Here is a 22808-nt window from a genome sequence, read left to right on the forward strand (position 1 = left end):
GGGGAGGGAGAAGGAGAGGAGGAAGAGGAGGGAGGGGGAGGGGAAACAACAGAAGTTTCTGGGGTTATGAACCTAGCAGAGATCTCTCCAAGACAATGCTGTCTTCCTTTAGGATTCTGGAAAAACAGAACTTAAGTTTAGGACTGCTCAGAGTTAAAAATAACAGAAATTAAAATTGTGTGCATTTCTAGATGGGTCATGTACTTTGCCTCTCAAAACAACTAAAGCAAAGAACAGCTGAGCAGTGAGTTGGTAATAAATTTAAAATTTTTCCATTTATAACTCACATCTAAAAACATCTGCAAAGAGTATTAAGGGGCAAGGAAGAAAAGTGATCCACAAATACAAAATAGTGTAACATACTGAGCTGTCCTCCACTTAATGACCAGGCAAATACCTGTAGGAATGACTATACTGTGCCTTTTCTTTTATTTAGTAAGTTTCAAAAGGAAATAATAGAGAGCCCAGCAAGGTAGCACAGGCCAGCAATCCCAAAGACTCCAGGGAGCTGATTCCAAATTCAAGGCCAGCCTTGGCTACTTAGTGAGGCCCTAAGCAACTTAGAAAGACCATGTCTCAAAATTGAAGATAAAAAGGGCTACAGATGTAGCTCAGTGGTAGAGCACCCAGGGTTCAATCCCCAATACAAAGGAAAAAGGGGTAGGGAGCAATTTAAAAAAAAAATCAGCAACTTTGGGATTGCTGGCGTGTGCTACCTTGCTGGGCTCTTTATTATTTCCTTCTGAAACTTACTAAATAAAAGAAAAGGCACAGTATATTTGGAAGTGAAATTGACTTCTCCACAGCCACAGTAAAATATCTGAATACTCATATATCCTCTGGATATAAATGTTCAAAATCTGCATTACCTCTATTTCATTCCATACTGCTTGAGAAACGCAGTAGGTGTTTTCCTTACAGTATGCTTGGCTGATTATGAAGTGGCTTTTAAAGAATAATTAATTATCAGGTACCTTTAAGTAATCTGAAGGCCTGTCATTCTAGAAAAGAAATTGTGTGGTGGTAGAATGTCAATCATTTTGAGGTAAACACTAACAAGGACCAGCCTTCCATATAACCCCAGTTAACTAACTGCTTTAAAGCTCCTGATAGAAGCAAACATCAATTAAACATCCAATAACCACACATACTATTACAATGTAAGAGATATGGGTCCAGTCCCCTACTCAAAACATTTCAAAGCAGTAGACACTTTAAAATAGTACCCAATGGGAATGAGGTTTCATAACAGGTACCAGAATACAGTTACATAGGAGGAATAAGTTCTAATATTCTACCAGTACAGAAGGGTGACCATAGTTAACAACAATTTATTAAAGAATTGGAAGAAAGGATTTCAAAGGCTCCAAATGCAAAGAAATTATAAATGTTTAAGGATAGGGAAATACTAATTACTCTAATATAATCACTATACCTTGTACACATGTACCAAATTATCATAAATATGTACAATTATTATGTCAAATTAAAAAATAAAAAAACACAAAAATAGTACCCAGACTATTATCATATGCTCATAACAGAGAAGAGATTAAAAAGCAAGGAATTTCTTCAATCCTATTAAATTTGGTTTTTCTCTTTCCCTTCCTTCCACAAGCCATTAAATTTCTTTACAGAGAAAACAAAGTGAACTCTCTTCTCAGCTCTTCAAATTCATAACTCTCTAAAGGATAGGTTTTGCTATTACTGATCTTCAAAAAGGCAACAAAGAGAACATGACAAAGGAAAATCTGGTCTTAGTGGGTAGCAGAGTTGATTACATTCTGTCTCTAAGGGACTTAACCTGCACACAGACATCTGGATGTGGAACCCAGGCTTTCAGAACACAGGGAAGGCAGCCCTGATTCAATAATTAGCTCTTCGTTATGTTAAGTGAAATAAGCCAAACTCAGAAAGTCAAGAGTCATATGTTATCTCTCACATGTGGAAATAGAAAGAATAAAGGAAAAGGAGGCAGGTGGTTTACCATGAAAAACTAAGATCAGTGGAGTAGAGGAATGGGGACCAAGGGTACGGAGGAGGATAAGAAAAGGGAAAATACTGGAGAATAATACTGACCAAATTATATTGTTACATCATGTGCATGTATGAATATGTAACAATGGATCCCATAATATAATTGTATTATATATAATTATAGTACACCAATAAAAATATTAATAAACAAGAACATAGTTCTTAGTATATATGAAGGGGAAGTTGATAAGGAAGAAAAACACATCACCCTTGGGCTGGGGATGTGGCTCAAGCGGTAGCGCGCTCGCCTGGCATGTGTGCGGCCCGGGTTCGATCCTCAGCACCACATACAAAGAAAGATGTTGTGTCCGCCGAGAACTAAAAAATAAATATTAAAAATTCTCTCTCTCTCTCTCTCTCTCTCTCTCTCTCTCTCTCTCTCCCTCCCTCTCTCACTCTATCTTTAAAAAAAAAAAAAAAAAGAAAAACACATCACCCATTTGTTCCTCATTCCACATGAAATACAGCCTGAATCTGCAGTGCAGAGGGTCTCTGCCTCTAGAATACAGAGAAACTAAGAGAGTGATTATGTGTATGTGTACCTTAATGAAGACCTGTGTTCTCATAAAGCAAATTCTGGGAATCAAATTCTATTTTATTTTATTTTATTTTTTTAAAGAGAGAGAGAGAGAGAGAGAGAGAGAGAATTTTAATATTTATTTATTAGTTTTCGGCGGACACAACATCTTTGTATGTGGTGCTGAGGATCGAACCCGGGCCGCACGCATGCCAGGCGAGCGCGCTACTGCTTGAGCCACATCCCCAGCCCTCAAATTCTATTTTAATGAAACTGGAGAACTAGCTATTTAAAGGAACTCTAAAAGACAACCACTATGAAAAGCAAACATTCAACCCCTAAGCATGTTAATAAGCCTACAGTTTAATATATTGGATTTGCTAACAAGAGGCTATAATTAACAAGAAACCCACAGCTAAATCCCAGCTCATTCCCTCACAGCAATCTAGAGAGTAAAAGAAAAGGTTGTTCTACCCTGCTAAATTCAAAGACAAGGACACCTGACTATAAAGTGGTGCCTGGCCAAGAATCAAAAGAATTATTCATGCCTGAACAGTCCTTAGAGACACTGGGATAGGGGTTGGGGAGGACATAGGAAGAACCCACCCTCACACACGTACACACACCTTCTTTAGTCTCAAATAGATCATGTTTGAAGAGTCCACCTTGAAATCAGAGGGCTACAGGTGCACACACATTGCCTCATTACAATGGGGCAGCCCATGAAATTTCAAAGATACCCTCATGGTCTCCTGTAGCATCATGATCCAATCTTTCAACTCCATGTCCTCATTAATTTTGGTGACCTTGAATCATATTAAATTTCCTCAAATGATCTCCAACAATTCCACAGTGCGTGCAACTGACTTTTTTTTAAAAACATTTTTTCTTAAGTTTTAGGTGGACACAATATCTTTATTTTACATTTATGTGGTGCTGAGGATCGAACCCAGTGCCTCGTGCTGCTAGGTGAACACTCTACCACTGAGCCACACCCCAGCCCCCCCTTTTTTTTTTTGTATTAAAGATATAAATACAAAAACCTGGGACTGGGGTTGTAGCCCAGTAGCAGAGAATTTGTCCAGCACATGTGAAGTACTGGATTCAATCCTTAGCACCACATAAAAATAAAATAAGGCATTCTGTCCATATACCACTACAAAAAAAAAATTTTTTTAAGAATAAAAATAAATACAAAAACCTGGATTTAAGCTAATTAACAAGAGGGGCAATTTTTTTTTTTTTTTTTTTTTGCCACAGGGAACCCAAGGGTGCTTAACCACTGAGCCACAACCCCAGCCCTTTTTGTTTTTTATTTTGAGACAGGGTCTCACTAGATTGCTCTACATTCTAACTAAACTGCTGGGGCTGGCTTTGAACCTGGGATCCTCCTGCCTCAGCCTCTGGGATTACAGGCCAGCACCACCACACTCAACGGAATAAAATCTTTTAAGACACTTTCATTCCAAAGCTTTGGGCAATTGGGCTGAGAATGTAACCTAAAGGTAGAGCATTTGCCTCACTCACCTAAGACCCTGGATTCAATCCCAGCACTCGAAAAAAAAAAAAATACTAATAATAATAACCAAAGCTTTGGGCAATACCCTTTCAAATAAACCCAGTCGAATAATTTGTATAATTTCAAGACATGTCAGTCCACATTGTAGTACTAAGTTACCATAGAATTCTTCCGGTCTGCTGAGAAATTCACTGTGGGTCAATAAAATTATTTCAAAACCCCTTTTCCTATGCAAGACAAAGACCTGTCCTAATCACACCAATGTGTACTTCAAATCTCCATGGCTGGCAAGGTGATGCATGCCTGTAATTACAGCAGCTCAAGAGGGGGAGGCAGAAGGATCACAAGTTTAAAGCCAGCCTAAGCAACTTAGCAAGGCCTTAAGCAACAGAGCAATACCTTGTCTCAAACTAAGAAAGGGGCAGCCACAAAGTCAAAATCATCCCCAGCCCTTTTTAACTTTTATTTTGAGATGGTTCTAAATTGTCTAGGCTAAATTCAAACTTGCAAACCTCCCATCTTAATCTCCTAAGTAACTGGGATTATAGGCATGAGCCACTACACCTGACCTCTCATCAATGGTTTTTTTTTTTTTTTTTTTTGGGCTACCAGGGATTCTGAGGGGCACTCAACCACTGAGCCACATCCCCAGTCCTATTTTGTATTTTATTTAGAGACAGAGTCTCATGAGTTGCTTAGCACCTTGCTTTTGCTGAGGATGGCTTTGAACTCGAGATCCTCCTGCCTCAGCCTCCCAAGCCACAGGGATAAGCATGGGCCACCATACCCGGCTCACTAATGGATTTCTATGTAACAAAACACAAAAAGTTCCTTTTTTTCTTTAATTTTTAATATTTATTTTTCAGTTTTCGGCGGACACAACATCTTTGTTTGTATGTGGTGCTGAGGATCGAATCCGGGCCGCACGCATGCCAGGCGAGCGCGCTACCACTTGAGCCACATCCCCAGTCCTATTTTGTATTTTATTTAGAGACAGAGTCTCATGAGTTGCTTAGCACCTTGCTTTTGCTGAGGATGGCTTTGAACTCGAGATCCTCCTGCCTCAGCCTCCCAAGCCACAGGGATAAGCATGGGCCACCATACCCGGCTCACTAATGGATTTCTATGTAACAAAACACAAAAAGTTCCTTTTTTTCTTTAATTTTTAATATTTATTTTTCAGTTTTCGGCGGACACAACATCTTTGTTTGTATGTGGTGCTGAGGATCGAATCCGGGCCGCACGCATGCCAGGCGAGCGCGCTACCACTTGAGCCACATCCCCAGCCCACAAAAAGTTCCTTGATAGGCCTTTAAATCCACATTGTAATTAACTTTTAAGAAACTCTTCTCAAGAGTTTTGATATAGTGGGGCTGGGGTTGTAGCTCAATGATACAGCTACTTGCCTGGCATGTGCAAGGCACTGGGTTCCATCCTCAGCACCACATAAAAATAAATAAATAAAATAAAGGCATTGTGGGCTGGGGATGTGGCTCAGTGGTAGAGCGCTCACCTCACATGTGTGAAGCACTGGGTTCGATGCTCAGCACCACACGAAAATAAATTAAATAAAGGTATCATGTCCATCTACAACTAAAAAATACTAAAATAAATAAAGGCATTGTCTCCATCTACAACTAAGAAAAAAAAATTTTAAAAAGAGTTTTGGAATAGTTTCAAAGAATATACACAATTTGGGGCTGGGGTTGTGACTCAGGGGTAAAGCACTCGCCTAGCACGCGTGAGGCACTGGGTTCGATCCTCAGAACAACATAAAAATAAAATAAAGGTTATTGTGTCCACCTACAACTACAACAAATATTTTTTAAAGATTTTTTAAAAAAGAATATACACAATTATGTAAAAAGTAATTAAAACACAGCCCCTTTCAAATATATCCCTATAGCAGCTGGTTTTTCTTCATATACTTCAAAAATGCAATAAGTCAACAACAAAACAATAAAGTCAAAACAGACCAGACACAGAAACAACTGAGAATACACTGTCTATCCAGCCAGAAAATTTCAAATGCTTAAAAACAATCCGCTCTTTTAATATTTTTATTTTGGAAAAATAGTTATTTTTCATTAAAAATATTATTTATGGGGGCTGAGGATACACTCTGGTAGAGCACCTGAAGGATGCACAAGGCTTTGAGTTTAATTCCAAGGACAGAAAAAAGAAGTTATGATCTGCAGGTATAGCTCAGTGGTAGAGCCCATGCTTAACTGCATAGGACCTGGGTTCAAGCCCCAGTACCAAATAATAATAATTTATTTATGTTAAACAGAATGAGTTTATTTTTTAATGAATTAATATTATTTCTCAGGTTTAATTTCTAGTACAGCAAATATTGATAGATATAATACAATGATACTCTTAAAAATTGAAGACCCCAAGAACCAAGACCAAAAATCTTTTGGGGGGAATTTTTTATTTTTTTATTAGAACATAATAATTATACATAGTAGTTAGGTTCATTTTGACAAAATCATATATGCAAGGAATTTGATTTCAATTCACATTTCCCTTTTCCTCACTTCCCTCCCCAATTCTCCTTCCTCTGTTCTAATGAAGATCAAAAATCTTGAGAACTATTGTTTCACAACTACAAGATTCTAAGATCTGTAGTCTATTACCTCAAATTTTCCTGTATTACAAAGAGAAAAACTAGCATTTTTTAAAATTTAATAAGGAAAACACCAGATTCGTAGAATATCACGAAATATTTTAACTATTCCATAAGGTAAACAAAATTTTAAAACTATAATTAACCTGATCTGTAAATCACATACACTGGTTATTTTATAAATGTAATTAGCCATCAAAGGCAAATTTTCTCAATGACTAAAGACATTTGCAAAGTCAGATTTTTACTTTCACCAGTAAATCTCTGCTATCTGCACCCCATTTAAAATGGCCAAGGGCGAGGGTTCCCTATGTTCCCTGCAAAGCTCCCCTGCTTAGGCCCTTCATTGGAAAGGGCACTGAGCAACATAGCCCTGCAGCAGTCCCAGGCATTTTGAATGAGTAGGAGTAAATGTCTGGAAGGCCACTATGAAGGAAGCAAGTGCAACATTCATTTCATTCTCCATAGAATCATGGCCACTGGGGAAAAAAGGTTGTGGCATGGGGAAAAATTATTAGACTGAGAAGATATGAGCTAAAGCAGGGATAACAGTTTGGGCCATGAGAAGGCTGAGTGACACAGATTCTACTCCATCATCTACAAAGCTGGGTTCTGCAAAATTTGCACACGCACGCATGCACACACACACACACACACACACAGAAACATAATCAATGTAATATTAGGGAATGAGGCAAGAATGAAAGCAATTCTAGCTAAATCTCTTACCATTCAACTTATGAGTCCTGTATCTCTTTCCACGTGTGTGTGTGCATACACATGCTAGAAATGGAACCCAGGACCTTGCACATGCTAAACACATACTCTACCACTGAGTATGTTTTCCCTTAGCCCAACTAAAATGTCTTAAGATGAAGATTATAGTAAGAACCCATATGGCAATGGCATGAAGCCCACTTTTCCCAGGCTTCTTTGAGTCTAAACCAGCCCTTAATCTAAATCAGCCTAAAAGCAAATCAGTTTTATCTGCTAGATCCCGAAATGAAGAGAAAGCCAAACCATTCTCAATTTTTCATCCTTCCAACTCCCCCATCAGTCTTTTCCCAAAAGAGAAGACTTGTCCTCTGAGGCTCCTCCCTCTCCTGGCAGCTCTACCACAGAGCCAAGAAGCGTAGTCTGGGTTGTGCTTTCAAAACCCAGGCAAATACAAGCTGAGCATAAAGGAGGTGGTTTGCCCTTAATAATCCTGTGAACATTCAGAATGAATTATGGCAAAGACTTCTGGATCTAGCTACCCATCAGACAAAAAATCCTGAAAAGCTCCATGCACATGGCATTCAACAAATAAAAGCTCTTTTAAGTAAGACTACACAGGGACCCTACCCAAATCCCTCAGTAATATAACAATAAGTGCCAATTTTCTAAATTAATGTGGATCACTTTAGATTTCCTATTATCAACTTTTTTTTTTTTTTAATATTGTTTAGTTGTTGGGCTGAGGCTGTAGATCAGTGATAGAACACTTGCCTAGTACGTGTGAGGCCCTGGGTCCAATCCTCCGCACGCATTAAAATAAATAAATAGAATAAAGGTATTGTGAAAAAATTCAAAAAATATATTGTGTAGTTGTCAGTGGATCTTCATTTTTATTTATTTATACATGGTGCTGAGAATCGAACCCAGTGCCTCACACGTCAGGCAATACTCCACCAATGAGCCAGAATCCCAGCCCCTATTACCAACTCTTTTATAATAGCAACAGGTACATACATAGTACACAGGTGTTCTCTCTCTCTCTCTCTCTCTCTCTCTCTCTCTCTCTTTTCTTTTGTATCAAGGACTGAACCTAGGTGCGTTTCACCACTGAGCCACATCCCCAGCCTTTTTTTTATTATTATTTTTTTGTAGTTTTAAATGGACAGAATGCATCTATTTATTTTTTAATGTGGTGCTGCGGATTGAACCCAGTGCTTCACACATGCTAGGCAAGCACTATACCACTGAGCTACAGCCCCTCCAAGCCCTTTTTTATATTTTACTTAGAGACAGGGTCTCGCTGAGTTGCTGAGGTGACTTTGAATTCAGGATCCTCCTTCCTCAGACTCCCAAGCCACAGGGATTACAGTCATGAGCCACCATGCCCAGCAGGTTGTCTCTTTACTACAGTTTTTCCTTAGGTAGTATCTATCCCAAATATAAGTATATGCTTATATTTTCAAAATATTCTAGAGGGAAAAATATAATAATGTTATTGTATTTATACAGCTATTCAATTTTTCACTTGTCTTTGCCATGGCTTGGGCACTCTGTGCACTTAGCTTCTCTGGCTCTCCTTACTTTGTGATATATAAAAATATACTTAATCTTTGTTCCTGGTTCCTGGGTAGTAGTTCCTAAAACTCTTGGAACTTCATAATGCTGGGGCTCCTTGACAGCCTCACAATTAGACTAGGTACCAGAAAGATCAATAGTAAACTAGAGGAACTCTAAAGAGTATCAGAACTGAACTGAACATCCAGTTCAGTTTTTGATGCAGAAAGAATTGGCTATTAATATTCTAAATCCATATCTGCAAGAGCACCCAAAAATTTCAAAGATTCTCCCCCCCCCCCACACTTTCTTTTTTGGTCTTGGGGATTGAATCCTGGGGGGCTACATCACCACACCTTTTTATTTTGAAATAGGATCTCACTAAATTGTTGAGGTTGGCCTCAAACTTGCAATCCTCCTGCCTCAGCCTTCTGAATCACTGGGATTTTAGGTGTGTACCACTCACTGTGCTTGGGTAAAGATCTATTTCTTGACTTCCCATGTGTAAAATAAATTATGAAATTTATATCAATGCAAAAGGTAACCTATATCTTTAAACTACTAAATGTCACCTTTCCACTTTATGTGAATTAGTAATTAAATGGTACAAGAGTTTGTAAATAGAAATACAAAGTAGGTTCTACCTCCTCGATTCACAAAGGAAGAAAAGAACCCCTGATGAAAAAGCTATTGCAAATGTAATGTTTTCCATATTTCTAATGAATAACAAAAACTGATTATGAAAATTAGGAGAAAAGTAGCACAAACAATGAAGATCTTTAGTGATCTAAGCAGTTCAAAATATAAATAAAGATGAGGTTATGTCCTGATAAACCCATCATCAGATAAAAATATATTAAGTTGAAAATGCATTTACTACACCTATCCTAACAAATATCATAGCTTAGCAACACAGTATGCAGAAGGTTCGGGCTGTGCACTCTCATGATGTACAGCTGACTAGGAGCTGGAGCTCATTGTAGCTGCCCAGCATTTTAATAGCATCATATAGCACATGCTAGCCTGGAACAAGATGAAAATTCAAAGCTGGAAATATGGTTTGGTTTCTACTGAAAATGTACAACAGAGGCTGGGGTTGTGGCTCAGAGGTAGAGCGCTCCCCTAGCATGCGTGATGCATTGGGTTCAATCCTTAGCATCACATAAAAATAAAATTAAAATATTGTATCCACCTATAACTAAAAAATAAATATTTTTTTAAAAAAGAGAGAAAGTGTACAACATTTTCATCATTGCAAGGTCAAAAATCCTAAGTAGAACCATCATCGGTCAAGGACCATCTGTAAAGCCTAACCATTTCCAGTCTATTAGATACCTCCCCCTCCCTTAGCCAAAGCAACCCTTTCAGATACCAAGTCTGCCAGCAGCTACGAAAATGTGGAAGGACTATATTACACAAGTGAATTCTATTCAAACACAACCCTTTCCTCTCTAAGTAGCAGCGCTTTCCGAAGAATGCCATAAGGAAGTCAGGATCTCAATATCAGAAGACAAGGTTCTGAGAATGAGTATATAAACCTCGCCATACATGAAAAATAATCCTCCAAAAATTGTTTCAGATTAGAGGACAGTAAATGCAATGTGGAATCTTGGGTTAGATACCAGGCCTGGAAGAAAAAATAACTACAAAGTCCAGTACTATAGACAACTAATAGATGAGTATAGACTGTGGGCAAGATATCAATATCAAATTTCTTGATTTTGAGAATTGATCTGTGATTATGTAAGAGCATGTTCTTAGGAAATACATGATGAAGTATTTTGTGGTAAAAATAACTTCCTAAGAGACAGCAAGAAAGAGAATACATTTTTCTGTTTCTACTTCTCCAAAGATTTAAACACTTAAGTACAAAAATGTAGTGTTTCAAAATACAGATCTAAAATATTACCTGACCATTCTCTATTGTTAATTGGTAACAAATTAGGAACAAACTTCTTTTCCTTTTAGACTCAATGACTTAGGGTTAAAAAGGCTAATTAAACCTCCCAGCAATCCCTTGCATATAGACAGAATGTCCACTTGCTAAGGGTTGAATCTTTCCCTTTCCCTGAGCCCAGCAAAAATTAAGTCAAAGTCTCACTTGTACTCTAGGCATGATCAATGTCATAAACAAATGGCATCCCACAAGCAGGCAGAAATTGGACTCAGCAGCTTGCCCTCACTCTATGTGTGGTATGTGACCCAGTTCTGAACAGTCTTCTAAGGAGACTTATGTAATCTATCTATAGTATAAATGTTACTATGGCTTTGTGGCCAAAATTAATCTAACCTGTACTCAGAGCATGTGCATGCTCTCGTTTTCACTCCAGCACTATAAAAATACCTTAAACCAGGCATGGTCATGGTGGTGCACGGCTATAATCCCAGTGACTCGGAAGGCTGAGAAAGGAGGATCACAAATTTGTGAACAGCCTCAGCAACTTAGCAAACCCCTAAACAATTTAGCAAGACCCTGTCTCAAAATAAGAAATAAAAAGGTTTGGAAGGCCTGGTACAGTGGTGTATAAGTAATCCCAGCAGCTCGGGAGGCTAAGATTGGAGGATCCCGAGTTCAAAGCCAGCCTAAGCAATTTATCGAGGCCCTCAGCAACTCAGCAAGACCCTATCGCAAATTAAAAAAGGGCTGGAGATGTGGTTCAGTGGTTAAGCACCCCTGGGTTCAATCTCCAGTACCAAAAAGAAATAAAATATGGCTAAAAGACATACCACTTTGAACCAGACTCACGCGTGAACTTGCCCTACAAGTCTCTCTCTAGCTAAACAATGAATATAAATACTCAAGAAAACTGTGACATCTGAATTTCAGCAAAGAGAAGTGGTAAAGTAAGTTACACTTGCCCTAAAGCCAAAATACTAACAGAAAAAAAAAGATTCTTCTTTCAAATTATTACTTCTATAACTTCTCTAAGGAAAAGCATATGGAGTTGAACAAAACTAGGGCTATAGATTTTGCAAGTAAGAGGATCTGCAGTAGTCTGCAGTAAAACCCTATTTCTATAAACAAAAAATAATGGATATTACCTTGGAAGAAGAACCATCTGTCAAAGACCAGAACATAGCCTATATGTGTGTGTGCCATGCACATTCCATACTCTTCAGATAGAGGCTATTCTATGGAGACATAACCAAACTTCCTCATATCAAATGGGAAGTATAAAGACCAAAATAGTTCACACAAGACCATAGAGTCAAGAGATATTGTCATAGTCAAGGGAACAAGGGCATAGGCTGGAATGAACTAAAAGCTTGAAAAAATAATTTAAAGAAAAAGTAGCTGAGTGTGGTGACACATACTTGTAATCCCAACTTGTTGGGAGGCTGAGGCAGCAGGATCATAAGTTTGAGGCCAGCCTGGACAATGTAGGGAGACCTGTCTCAAAATAATTTTTTTTTTTGGAAAGTGCTAGTTCTGGGGAGAAAAAAATGGCATACACAAACTTGGTTCATGTTAATTCTTTCTCTCTCATTTTTTTTCTTCTTTTTTGGTACTATGGATTGAACCCATGCAGTTTTACATATGCCTTTAGCACTGCTGTTGTCTTAATCAATAATTATGTGTTACACTTTATCACTAGGCTATGACACCTCCCCTTTTTTTTTGGTACTGGGGATTGAACTCAGGGGCGCTCAACCACTGAGCCACCTCCCGAGACATATTTTATATTTTATTTAGAAACCAGGTCTCAATGAGTTGCTAAGCACCTCACCATTGTTGAGGCTGGCTTTGAACTCACAATCCTCCTGCCTCAGCCTCCGGAAGTGCTGGGATTACAGGGGTGTACCACCATGCCCAGCCCCCCTTTTTTTTTTATCATTTTTAAATTTTGTGACACGGTCTTGCTGAATTGCTTAGAGCCTTCTTCAGTTGCTAAGGCTGGCCTTGAACTTGTGATCCTCCTGCCTCAGCCTTCATGTCATCAAGATTATAAGCATGCACCATCAGTTTGTGTTAATTCTGAAATTTGAAATGAGGTGTACTTCATAATTATTGATTAAGACAACAGCAGTGCTAAAGGCATATGTAAAACTTCATGGCTCCTTTTTATATGATATTTTTAGAAGTCTATATAACAAAATATGGAACTATATAATTTTTATGTTTTTCTTAGTAAGATCTAGTTTGCATAATACTAACATTAAGTAAAAATCTCATTAGAGATCTTTCTACTGTGTCACATTTCCAAGCTAATGAAATAAAAACTTAATGATATGAACTTCATTAAGAGCAGGAATGTCTTGCTGGGTGTGGTGGCCCAGGCCTGTAATCCCAGCAACTATGGAGGCTGAGGCAGGAGGGTTCCCTTTTTCTGGCCAACCTCAGCCATTTAATCAAGACCCTCAAGCAACTTAGTGAGAACCTGTCTCAAAATAAAAAGAACCGAGGATATTGCTCAATAGTTGAGAATCTCTGGGTTCAATCCCCAGTATTGCAAAAACAGAAGAAAAAGGAGGAAAAAAGTGGCTGACAATTATTTTGGAGAAAGAATGATTAAAGGGAAAAACAGAAAGGCTAGTGATTTATTCAGACCAAAGTCTAAGCACTTTTCATATAAAGACACTCTGAGAGGCACTGTGGGATAGTACAATACATGATTCAAAGGGGAAAAAAAAAAAAAAAAAAACAGAAGTAGAGCAAGAAGCAATGAGACTATCTGACTCCAAAACAGAAAGAATCAACAAAAATGTCATTTGGGGCCACAAAGAAACCTGTATCACTTGAATAAACACTAAATCAAATCTGATCATAATACAAAAATTTTATTTGGAATAGAAAAATGAGTGTTTTCTAAAAGGTAGTGCTATTGCCTCACCAAGGAAGTTACAAGGCACATTCTTCCCTATTATACTAAACACCCCGGGATATGCATTCATCCTGATGCAGTTAAGGGACTATCTAGGTTTGCAGGGCAAAGCCTATACCTTGAAATTAAACCCCTAATCTTTGCCTAATCATTGCTCACTATGCCAACCTACAGCACTTGGCAACCATTAAGACAATTTATTTGAGTGAAAGTGAAGAACAGAAGTGGAACAGTGAGAGACAACTGCCAAATCTTAAGGGCAGAGATTCAGAATCTATAGTGTAGCACGTTCCACTGCAGGTTCTAATCTTCTGGTCACTCATCCAATGAGTAGTTATTAAACATTATTGGGACCTATTCTCAAGTGGACATTTCTCTAGTGCTACAGCCAAAATTAAAATGTCTGGCCAAAAAAGGGGAGTGAGTGAATAACGATGAGATTAATCCTTCCTCCTGCTCACCACAGCAAACAAGAATGAGGAGTGCAACTCATTGTTACATAACAGTGAGGCTGAACAAAAGGCCCAGCTAGGTCAATGTTGACAGCTACAGTGCATCATATACCAAAGGTTAGAAGCTGCCACTTGGCCACACTAAGTGACAGGCTACTGACCACACAGCCATTTCTAGAATCTCATTGCCTCTCCCATTAACTGAAATTAAAAAATCATGGGCTTTCATAACAATTCTGACAGGAAGCCATCTTCACATTCACATGTATGCATGTTAAGATATTCCTGATTTTGTTTTTTGTTTTTGAAGCCGGGGATGGTTTACCACTAAGCAACATCCTTGGTTCTTTTTATTTTGAGACAGATTCTCACTAAGTTGCATGAAGGTCTTGATTAAATGGCTGAGGTTGGCCAGAAAAATGGAACCCTCCTGCCTCAGCCTCCATAGTTGCTAGGATTACAGGCCCGGGCCACCACACCCAGCAAGACATTCCTGCTGTTAATGAAGTTCATATCATTAAGTTTTTATTTCATTAGCTTGGAAATGTGACACAGTAGAAAGATCTCTAATGAGATTTTTGCTTAATATTAATATTATACAAACTAGATCTTACTAAGAAAAACATAAAAATTATATAGTTCCATATTTTGTTATATAGACTTCTAAAAATATCATATAAAAAGGAGCCATGCAGTTTTACATATGCCTTTAGCACTGCTGTTGTCTTAATCAATAATTATGAAGTACACCCCATTTCAAATTTCAGAATTAACACAAACTGATGGTGCATGCTTGTAATCTTAGTGACATGAAGGCTGAGGCAGGAGGATCACAAGTTCAAGGCCAGCCTTAGCAACTGAAGAAGGCTCTAAGCAATTCAGCAAGAATGTGTCACAAAATTTAAAAAATTAAAAACAAAGGGATGGGGGCATAACCTTGTGGTAAAGCACCCCAGGGTTCAATCCCCAGTACCAAAAGAAAAGAAAGAGAGAGAGAGAGAGAGAGAGAGAGAGAGAGAGAATATGAATTAACATAAACCAAGATTATGTATGTCATTTTTCCCCCAGTACTGGGTATTGAACCCAAGGGCACTCTATCAGTGAACTACATCATCAGCCCTTTTTTATTCTATTCTGAGATGGGGTCTCAGGTTAAGTTGTCCAGGTTAGCCTGGAACTTGCAATCATCCTGCCTCAGCCTTCTGACCAACTGGGATTACAAATGTGGGGCTACCGTTCCAAGCCAAGTATGTCATTTTATAGCTTCCCTACTGATCAAACTTTTGCAACAAAAACCTATAAAATTATCATCATGCAAAAAGAAATTTTTTTTTAAGTGAGAGTGAGAGAGAGAGAGAGAGAAAAAAAAAAAAAGGAACTAAAAGGAAGTACTTCACTGAATACTGGGTATACCAAAATTGAAGTCAAGAAAGCACCAAAAATTCTAATCACAGGTCTAGAAACTAACCAGTGGAAACCAACAAGATAACAACATAATGAAAAATGCACATTTAACACATTGGACAAGGACTTCCTGCTTGACCCACTGGCAGACAAGAGATGCTGCAAAATTTCTCCAATAGCAAAACCAAGAAATGTGGATAAAATTATAACGACAACTCAGGAGGCTGAAGCAGGAGGATCAAAAGTTCAAGGCCAGCCTCAGAAACACAGTGAGGGCTCTAAGTAACTTAGTGAGACCCTGTCTCAAAATTTAAAAAATTAAAAAGCTGGGGATGTAGTTCAGTGGTAAAGCGTCCTGGGTTTAATCTCCAGTACCCTCAAAAAAATTATAATAAGCATTCATTTTAATACACAGCTGTGCTCACAAGACGGAATCAGAAATCCCCAAGGACCAAAACTGAAAAGCAAACTAAAAATCACAGACTAAGTCTCTTGAGTTTTAAAAGCTGACACTGTAGTGGTTCTGGGGAAAGGAGGAGGATAATCATGAGGGGGTGGAAGGAGATAAGAGTCAACGTGTTGGGCTCAAAGAAGCTATAAAGGAGGAGCTGACTTGGTGTGATGGGAAAATGAGACATGCCAGTAAAGAAGGCTGAGGGAGGAGGACCTCAAATTCAAGGCCAGCCTCAGCAAAGGAAGACCCTGTTTCAAAAATAAAAAGGGCTGGGGATATAGTTCAGTGGAGAGCATGTCTGGGTTCAATCCCCAGTACTGCAAAAAAATAAAAAAGGAGGGGCTGACACAAAGCCAGGACCTTGAATATTTATTCTCTCATGAAAAGCAAACTAGGAAAAACCAGTCCACCAAACACAGAGACAACATAGAAACTTGTGTCAACCTAAGCTAGAGAAGGAAAAAAAAGTATCCAGTGGAAACCTGTAACCATCTGCCCTCCAACCAATTTGAGATCTAAATATATATGCTTTGCTGTATGGTCCAAGAAATTAACCAAAATTAAAGTGATCCCAAGCAACTGATACACCTTGGTTGCTTAGCAGCAAGCACAAAGCATGTCTGATATATTCCTCATCTCAAACCACAAAAAGATTTCCTTGCTGAAAGGCTGGAGTTGTAGCTCAGTGGTAGAGTGCTTGCCTAGCATGTGTGAGGCACTGGATTGGATTCTCAGCATCATGGATAAATAAATAAAATAAAGGTCCATCAACAACTAAACAACATTAAAATTAAAAAGAAAGAAAGCCTTGCTCACAATCCAAAAGTGCCAATATATGAGGGAGTAATCCAAGTAATAAAGATCAGACTCCTAAAAATCTTCTCATAACAGAACTATCAGATTAAATTAGATATATTACATGACTATCTCTAAAGATGCATAAAAGTCTTAGATAAAATTCAAAATCTATTAATGATTCCAAAAGAAGACAGAATCTCAGCAAAATAGATGAAAGCTTCTTACAAAGGATAAAGAAAATTGACCAGAAACATTTACCACACTTAGTACGAAACACTGGGAGTATGTCCTTTAAATTCAGGAAGACAAGGTTGTATGCTATCAGTGATTCTATCAACATCAAATTAAGGATTTGTGGGGCTGGGATTGTGGCTCAGTGGTAGAGTGCTCGCCTAGCACAGGCAGGACCTGGGTTCGATCCTCAGCACCACATAAAAATAAAGGCATTGTGTTGTATCCATCTACCCCTAAAAAATAAATTAAAAAAAAAAAATAAGGATTCTAAATAAGGAAAACCAAAAAATTGGCATAAAGATTGGATTTAAAAAAGAAAATTATCAGTCAGGCATGGTGCAAGCCAGTAACCCCAGCAACTAGGGAGGCTGAGACAGGAGGATCACAAGTTCAAAGCCAGCCTCAGCAACTTAGCAAGGCCCTTAGTAACTTAGCAAGACCCTGTCTCAAAATAAAAAAATAAAAGAAAGGGCTGGGGATGTGACTCAGTGATTAAGTCCCCCTGGGTTCAATCCCTAGTACCAAATAAATAAATAAAATATAATAAAATAAAAAGGGCTGGGGATGTAGCTCAGTGGCAAAGAACACCTGGGTTCAATCCTGAAAGACAAAAAAGAAAGGAAAACTCTGAACAGGTAAGAAGTATATTATTTCAACATGAAAATATATGGGCAAGCTATTAGAAATACAAATGAACTCACTAAGGTGACTGAGTAAAAAAGCAATATAGAAAAAAATTGATTTTATCTCTAGATGCTCTTAGTACCCACTTTTTAAATATTTTTAGTTGTAAATGGACACAATGCCTTTATTTATTTTTATGTGGTGCTGAGGATTCAACCCAGCGCCTCACATGTGCTAGGCAAGTGCTCTACCACTGAGCTACAGCCCCAGTCCCTGTTAATACCCATTTTGAAGTCACAATTTTTAAAAATATTATTTAAAAGAGCAATAATGGCCAGGCACAGTGGCTCACACCTGTAATCCCAACAACTAGGGAGGTTAAGACAGGAGAATTCCAAGTTAGAGGCCAGCCTGAGCAACCTAGTGAGACCCTCAGCAATTTAATTCCAAGTTAGAGGCCAGCCTGAGCAACCTAGTGAGACCCTCAGCAAATAAAAAATAAAAAGAGTTGGGAGGTAGCTCTGTAGTAAAGCTCCCTGAGATCTAAATATATACTTTGCTGTATGGTCCAATCCCCAATACAAAAAAAATTTTAACGATTTTAAAAATAAGAGTAAAAATCACCAAACAAGTAGCACATGCCATAATCTCAGCAATTTGGAAGGTTACATCAAGAGAATCACAAGTTTGAGGTTAACCTAAGCAACTTAGGGAGACCTATCTCAAAATTAAAAATAAAAAGGGCTGGATGTGGCTCAGTGGCAAAATGCCCCTGGGTTCAATCCCCAGTAAAGGAAAAAAAATAAAAAACAATAACTATAAGGTAAATTCCTGGTACTTACATATGGCAATTCATGCAGGCTTCCCAAAACATGGACTAGCCATTAGATTGAGTAGTATACAGGAGTGAAGAAAGAGGCTTATTTGTCTAATCTCAGTTATATAAACACTGACTTCAGGACTCACATATTTTCCACTGTCATCAACAGTATGGGTCCTGCAAAGCTATGTGACAGTTCTCTTTGAACTCTTTTTTCCCCTATTATATCACATTTGAGCAAATTTATTCAATAGACTGTATGTGCCAATGTCTATCCTTTGATACATCCTGATAAAACCAGTTAGCCTTCTTTAAAAAAATTAAAGGAGAAATCACACTTCAAAAGTCCCTTTTTCTACTTCTGATTCAGTCTCTCTATTCCTAACTCCTCACTCTATATTTACATGTGGTCAGGCATCCAAATCATTATATCTTCAGGTACATCTAATATAGGGACTCCAAAACTAATGGATTCTGCTAACTATGGCCCAGAGTGAAATATTCTTGTTCTCCTATATAAGGCAGAGACCAACCATTTCCTTGCTTTGGGGAAGATACTCTGGCCTATGAATTTCCCCTCCTAGGCTTTAGCAGGCCCTAGCAGCAAGCTCAAACTCTTCAGAAAGCTAATATCTACATAAGCCATTAATACCAGGATAAAAACGGTATAGCTGCTGAGAATGGACTCAGTGGTAGAGCACTTGCCTAGCATGCAAGAATGCTCTGGGTTCAATCCCTACCCCATCCCCCCAAAAAAGCTATTGCCAACAGATTCAAAACCCTACATTGCTTCTATCAGTAACTGAAAAAACTATTTAATTTTGCTTTCCAAAAGTTGTTCCCTCTAGGCTATTTCTAAACTTGACAGTAAGAAAAAAGGTTTTGTTTTTGTTTGTTTTACAGTACTAGGGACTGAACCCAGGGGCACTGTACCACCAAACTATATCTCCAATCTTTTTAATCACTTAGATACACAGGCTGGCTTCAAACTTGATCCTCCTGCCTAAATCTCTTGAATTACTGGGATTACAGGTGTGTGCCACCCAACCTGGGGAAGTAAAAGATTTTAAGGGAGATTTAAAAATAACTACAGCACGGGATGCAAGGCTGGTTCAATATATGGAAATCAATAAATGTAATTCACCACATCAATAGACTTAAAGATAAGAACCATATGAGCATCTCGATAGATGCTGAAAAAGCATTCGACAAAATACAGCATCCCTTTATGTTCAAAACACTAGAAAAATTAGGGATAACAGGAAATTACCTCAAAATGGTAAAAGCTATATATGCTAAGCCTCAGGCCAGCATCATTCTAAATGGAGAAAAATTAAAGGCATTCCCTTTAAAATCTGGAACAAGATAGGGATGCCCTCTCTCACCACTTCTATTCAACATAGTTCTTGAAACACTAGCCAGAGCAATTAGATGAAAGAAATTAAAGGAATAAATATAGGAAAAGAAGAACTTAAATTAGCACTATTTGCCAATGACATGATCCTATACCTAGCAGAACAAAAAGTTCAACCAAGAAACTTCTAGAACTAGTAAATGAATTCAGCAAAGTGGCAGGATAAAAATCAATACCAATAAATCAATTCCTGTATATCAGTGACAAATTCTCTGAAATGGAAATGAGGACAACTACTCCATTCACAATATCCTCAAAAAAAAAAATAAAATAAAATAAAATACCTGGGAATCAACCTAACAAAAGAGGTGAAAGATCTACACAATGAAAACTACAGAACCCTGAAGAAAGAAATAGAAGAAGACTTAGAAGATGGGAGGATTTACCTTGCTCGTGGATTGGTAGAATTAATATTATTAAGATGGCCATATTACCAAAAGCACTTTACAGATTCAATGCAATTCCCATCAAAATCCCAATGACATTCCTTGCAGAAATAGAAAAAGCAATCATGAAATTCATCTGGAAAAATAAGAGACCCAGAATAGCTAAAGTAATTCTAAGCAGGAAGAGTGAAATTGGTGGTATCGCGATTCTAGATTTTAAACTATACTATAGAGAAATAGTAACAAAAACAGCATGGTACTGGCACCAAAACAGGCTGGTAGACCAATGGTACAGAATAGAGGACACAGAGACAAATCCACAAAATTACAACTACCTTATAATAGACAAAGGTGCTAAAAACATGCAATGGAGAAAGGATAGCATCTTCAATAAATGGTGCTGGGAGAACTGGAAATCCATATGCAACAAAATGAAATTGAATCCCTTTCTCTCACCATGCACAAAAGTCAACTCAAAATGGATCAAGGAGCTAGGAATCAGACCAGAGACTCTGCGTCTAATAGAAGATAAAGTTGGCCCTAACCTTCATCACGTGGGAGCAGGTCCCAAATTCCTTAATAAGACACCTATAGCACAAGAGTTAAAACCAAGAATCAATAAATGGGACGAATTCAAACTAAGAAGTTTTTTCTCAGCAAGAGAAATAATATGTGAGGTGAATAGGGAGCCTACATCCTGGGAACAAATTTTTACCCCTCAAACATCAGATAGAGCTCTAATCTCTAGAGTATACAAAGAACTCAAAAAGTTAAACAACAAAAAAACAAATAACCCAATCAACAAATGGGCCAAGGACTTGAACAGAAACTTCTCAGAAGAGGATATACAATCAATCAACAAATACATGAAAAAATGCTCACCATCTCTAGCAATCAGAGAAATGCAAATTAAAACAACTCTAAGATACCATCTCACTCCAATAAGAATGGCAGCCATTATGAAGTCAAACAACAATAAGTGCTGGCAAGGATGGGAGGGGGGAGGTACACTCATACATTGCTGGTGGGACTGCAAATTGGTACAGCCAATTTGAAAAGCAGTATGGAGATTCCTTGGAATGCTGGGAATGGAACCACCATTTGACCCAGCTATTCCCCTTCTCGGACTATACCCAAAAGACCTAAAAAGAGCATACTACAGGGACACAGCCACATCAATGTTTATAGTAGCACAATTCACAATAGCTAGAATGTGGAACCAACCTAGATGCCCTTCAATAGATGAATGGATTAAAAATGTGGCATTTATACACAGTGGAATATTACTCAGCACTAAAAAATAACAAGATCATGGCATTTGCAGGCAAATGGATGGCATTAGAGCAGATTATGCTAAGTGAAGTTAGCCAATCCCTAAAAAACAAATGCCAAATGTCTTCTCTGATATAAGGGGGTGACTCAAAATGGGATAGGGAGGAAGAGCATGAGAAGAAGATTACCACTAAATAGGGAAGAAAGGTGGGAGGGGAAAAGAGGGAGAAGGGGAGTTGCATGGAAGATGCAAGGAGAACGTCATCATTATACAGAATACATATATGATGTTGTGATGAGAAAAAGAAAAAAATGTGTCACATTAGATTGGATAGAGAGAAATGATGGGAGAGGAGGGGAGGAGTAGGGGGGATAGGAAGGGCAGCAGAATAGAAGGAGGATCACAAGTTCAAGGCCAGCCTCAACAGTGAGGGTCTAAGCAATTCAGTGAGACCCTGTCTCTAAATAAAATACAAAATAGGGCTGGGGATGTGGCTCAGCGTTTGAGTGTCCCTGAGTTCAATCCCCAGTACCAAAAAGAAAAAGAAAAGCACTCTGAGGTCTTAGATCAGGTTATTCTGTGACATTTCAGAGAAAAAAAAATCAGAACAAATACTTGGAAAGCCCTTACATCTTATGAAACAAAAGCCATTCCTTGGGGATACAGTCTGCTAGGGTACCAGTCAAAAAAAGAAAAAATGCTATTCAACAAAATAGTCCATTAAAAAAAAAGCAATAGCTGGGCTCTGTGGCACACTTCTATAACCCCACCAACTTGGGAGGCTGAAAATAGAAGGATCTCAAGTTTGAGGCCAGCCTGGGCAACTTAGCAAGGCCCTGTCTCAAAAAATAAAAGGGTGTGGGATGTATCTCAGTGACAGAGTGCCACTGGCCTTTATCTCCAATGCCAAAAAGGAAAGAAGAGAAAAGAAAAAGAAGAAGATCTACAAAGATAGTCTGAACACATCCAATTGTCAAAATATGAAAAACATTAGGTCCTTCTTTAACAGGTTTATAACCTTCAGGCCAAAAATTGACCCTTACCGACTCCAAGTTGTTTAAATTAAAAGAGCTCATTTTTGCAGAAGTTTTGGTAGTTTCTGAAATATCTGCTTCTAGAGTCAAATCTCCAAAACATTATCTATCTACTGGGG

At 38.2% G+C, this 22808-nt stretch overlaps 1 protein-coding gene across 5 annotated transcripts in view; it reads right to left on the reverse strand.

The window, feature by feature from the left end:
- LOC125613634 (helicase ARIP4-like) overlaps positions 1-22808 on the reverse strand; it is a 143481-nt gene that overhangs the window by 64833 nt on the left and 55840 nt on the right. The window lies entirely within an intron of this gene.

The sequence above is a fragment of the Marmota marmota genome, unplaced genomic scaffold (genome assembly GCF_001458135.2).
Source record: "Marmota marmota marmota unplaced genomic scaffold, marMar, whole genome shotgun sequence".
Taxonomy (NCBI): domain Eukaryota; kingdom Metazoa; phylum Chordata; class Mammalia; order Rodentia; family Sciuridae; genus Marmota; species Marmota marmota.